At 38.8% G+C, this 4,361-nt stretch overlaps 1 pseudogene; it reads right to left on the reverse strand.

The window, feature by feature from the left end:
* Positions 1–2,918: 2,918 nt before the first annotated feature.
* On the reverse strand, positions 2,919–3,871 carry LOC109677246 (olfactory receptor 10S1-like; annotated as a pseudogene).
* Positions 3,872–4,361: the final 490 nt, after the last annotated feature.

Genomic DNA, 4,361 nt, shown 5'->3' on the forward strand with positions numbered 1-4,361 from the left:
AGAAAGCATTGAGCCACATCAAGAAGTACACAGAAGGCTCTGGGGTGCTGACAATATTCTATTCATAAATATTCTACATTTAGATCAATTTATAGATCTGTATGGGGATTTTCAAGTGTTTATAATCAGTAAATGTCTATATAATTTATAAACCTTTACATTTGTATTTATAATAATTTTCACTGTATAGTGGGTTATAGGACTTTGATTAAATCTCTACTCCAAGTGAACAATATAATAATCCATAATCAAAGATTGGCAATAAGTCTTAGTATCTGGGAATGCCTTCCTACCACAAGATATCTCCTCTAGTAGATAACTGGCAAATATAAGATAAAGTAATCTACACTTAACTAGTAATATTCTTTTTACAGCACCAGATGTGGAATTTCATACCAGATGTGGGTTGTGTAGGAGGGTAAATCAGGATACCATGCCATGACATAGATTTGTAATACATCATGTGTAGGTTGATGGTACAGAGGGTTTAATCCTTATTCCACTTATGTAATTTCATTCCTCAGTGCTTTCAGCATTTCTCATAAGCCTTTCAATAAAAAGCTTCTTCAAACATTATTTGCTATGATATCTTTTCTTTTTGCCCCTTTATTTTCATTTTGGTAAAATAGACTACATAAAATGTATCATCTTAGACATTGTAAATGTACACTTCATTGCATTAAATACAATCATAAAGGTATGCAACCATCACTACCAGCCAACTGCAGGGTGCCTTCATTTTGTAAATCTGGGGCTCTGAAACCCATGAAATAGTAACTCCCCAATGCTTTTTCATCCCCAGTAAACAACTACTATGGTTTCTGTTTTTGTGATTAACTACTGGAAATACAAGTAGTTATTTACTGTACACTGCCTCTTTGTGGCAGAATTTTGCATTTAATAACATATTTTAAAGTTCATGCATGTTGTAGTGTGTCAACATTTCTTTCCTTTTTTAGGCTACCTAAATTGCCATTTTGTGTATGTAGCAGATTTTGTTGGGAGACATTTGAGTTGATTCTGTATTTTAGATATTGTAAAGAATGCTGGCTTGAGAATGTATATACAAATGTCTCTTGAATTTATTTATTTTGGTTCTTTTGAGCATATACCAGGATGTGGAATTTCTGAATCATGTAATTCTATTTTTTTTTTTGAGATAGTGGGGTTTCAACTCAGGGCTTCATAATTGTGGGGAAGGAACTCTGTCAATTGAGCCAAGCCTCTGTCCCTTTTTGCTCTGGTTATTTTGGAGACAAGGTCTTGCTTTTTGCCCAGGTCTGTCTGAACCACAATTCTCCTATTTCACTTCCCATTGTTATTGGGATGGCAGGTGCATGTTAGTCGGTTTGGTAGCAAATCCTTCCCTGTAAATTATTCTGTACAAATAATGCTTTTATCTCCTGTACATTTGACATATATTCACTATACAGAAAACATAAATTCATGGATTATCTACATGGTAGGGAGACTAGGAAAATGGTAATCTTAGGTAGTTATCTTCCTTTTGTCAAGGTTTTTATTTTAATTAATAAATACTAATTTCCTAGTTCCCCTTTTCCTTCAAATTTTGACTCGATCTGCAATGATATAGCTATGTAAAATCTCCTAAATCTTATGATCAAACAGAAAATAGAATACATGAAAGGAAATGATTAGCATTAATAATTATGAATTATATTTATAATCGGTAAATTTAATATAAAGAATGTATTTGTGTCTTGTTTTATTTCTATGGCTTCCTAGGATGAGAGTATTCCTGTAGATGATGAAGAAGAGTACAAACAAAAGAGATAGAATGCCTTGAGCATAACTAAGTTCTTTGGTTTAGCAGTCAAGGTCCTTTTCAATCCATAAAACAGGTTAGGGTCATTCTCTCATTTCAACATATCAAAACTTTCCAGTGTATGGCAAATTACTTAAACTAGAGCTGTATTTTCTACCTTGACGTCTACAGTTCTCTTCTGGTAGTTGCTCTGGAAATGCTTCTTAAATGAGGATATCAAAACTTTGCCAACCCTTCAGAGACAGTTTGAACCGTTAGAAGTCGTAAAACCCAACAATGTAATTATTTTTAACTAAATTAATTTTACTTAAACTGAAGTTCCAAAAATATTCAAAATTATTTATGTAGTGACTAGTGCAATCAAGATTAGAGTATTGGTAATTCTAACAGATTCCAAAATTCATGCATGGTCAATCGGAATGGTAAGTTATCTTCTAAGTGGAATGGGAAATATGAGATCATGACACTTTCTAAAGTGACCTTGGGCAAGTCACTTTTTTCTACTTGTAAGTTTTTTTGGGGGTAGGGTGGAATTCAGAACCTGTCTGTGCTAGGCAGCACTCTACCATTTTAGCCACTCTGCCAAATCTTTTTTGTGTTGGGTATTTTCAAGGTAAAATCTTGGAAACTGTTTGCCTGGGTTGGCTTCAAACCACAATCCTCTAGATCTCTGCCTCTCAAGTAGCTTGGATTACAGGTGTGAGCCACAGGTGCCTGGCTTATAGCTTTATTTTTCATTCCAATAAAATATGGTGTCTTCTGTTAGTTGGTGACAAATGTATAATGATTCACATTATTATTTGTAACCTACAGTTTTGCTTTGAGATTTCTATAGTGTGTTATATATTTTATAAAACTATTTCATAAAGAATTAAAAAATACTAAAATAATTGGGAATTTGAACAGCATTTCATATACCTGTGAAATGCAGAGCTTGGATTTTGGAAATAGTCAGAACACCACATTTCATTATGTCTGTGAAGACATTTTTGGCAGGCTGCATGACCTAAGCAGGAAAAACATGGTTGATTGAAACTCTGTTATTCCGATTTCCACTTGAATGAATTTTCCTACTCACAATAAGGTCTGAACAGTTGCGTTCCTGGGTGGCAAAGTAGAATGCCTGTGCTGGTTAGGGAGGTGGGCTGCCTGCTGGTGACTCTCTGGAGCCTCTGCCCAGCAACCTTCTCAGAGCTCGCTTCACCTCTTTGTCCCACAGTGTGCAAATGAAAGGGTTGAGCATGGGAGTGACTATGGTGTAAAAGACAGAAGGGGCGCCGGCTCCTGGCCCGCTGGAGCTAGGCTGCAGGTAGATAGAGGCAGGTGGCACATAGTACAGGAGAACCACCGTGAGGTGAGCGGTGCACGTGGAGAAGGCCCTCTGCCTGCCCTCGGCTGTGCGGATGCGCAACGCGGAGGCCACAATGAAGATGTAGGCTATGACGATGAGGATCCAGCAGGCTGCAGCCACAACACTAATGTTTGTAAGTACAACAAGCTCATTAATGCTGGTGTCTTCACAGGGGAATTTCAGTACAGGGGTGACGTCACAGAAAAAGTAAGCAATGTGGTGAGGTCCAGAGTAGACCAGGTGGAATGTGAGGGAGGTATAGAATTGTAGAGTGGATGCACCTATGGACCAAGTGCTTCCAGTCAGCCCTGTGCACAGCTGCCTGTTCATGGCCGCTGGGTAGTGCAGAGGCTAACAGATAGCCAGGTAGCAGTCATAGGCCATGACTGTGTAAAGGAAGCACTCAGTGCTGGCCAGGAAGTGGAAACAGTAAAGCAGTACAGCACAGCCCTGGAAGAAGCTTGCCTTCCCATCCAGAGTCACCACGCCTGCCTTGAGCTTGGGCACTGTCACCATAGAGAAGCATCCATCCAGGAAGGGGAGGTGTCCCAGGAAATGTGCACAGGGGAGCGGAGGTGAGGGTCATAACGCACAGTGGTGAGAATGAGGAAATTCCTGGTCACTGTGATGCTACAGATGAGGAGGAAGAGCAGGAAGAAGAAGTTAGGATGTTCAGCTGTGTACATCAAACCCTCCAGGAAGAAAGGGCTGAGGTACTCTGTCTTCTCAGTCATCTTCTTACACAGAAAAACTGACATTAGCAGACAGAGTAAATAGCTGTTTTCTTCCCTGAAATATCATTATCCATCTGGCCAGGCTATGTTGGTCTTCTCTCATAAATCAGAGAAAGATTTAGAGGTTCAAGTTTCATCCTATTTTGTGTTTTCTTGATGCCTGTTCTTCCAGATTGAATCTTTTTGTGCATAACCTGCAGTTTCTGTGAGGCATATAATGGAATGTAAAGATTATTTGAAAAAATATACTCCCCATATTATGGCTATGTAGGCATTGAATCCAAATCCTGTTCTCATTGAGTATGTAGTATTTTACACATATTCCAGAACTGTGATACCTCTGCCCACCTAATTTCCTCTGTCATGCATTAGATGTTCACTGCTCTGTTGTCATCCTGGAGTTACATCCTATCTTCAGGGGAGCCTTGCTTAGAATCTGAGTGCTATTACATCAGCAGGACACAGCAGCCCCATCTGTCCCTCATGCAGA

Source organism: Castor canadensis, chromosome 2 (assembly GCF_047511655.1).
Source record: "Castor canadensis chromosome 2, mCasCan1.hap1v2, whole genome shotgun sequence".
NCBI classification, from domain to species: domain Eukaryota; kingdom Metazoa; phylum Chordata; class Mammalia; order Rodentia; family Castoridae; genus Castor; species Castor canadensis.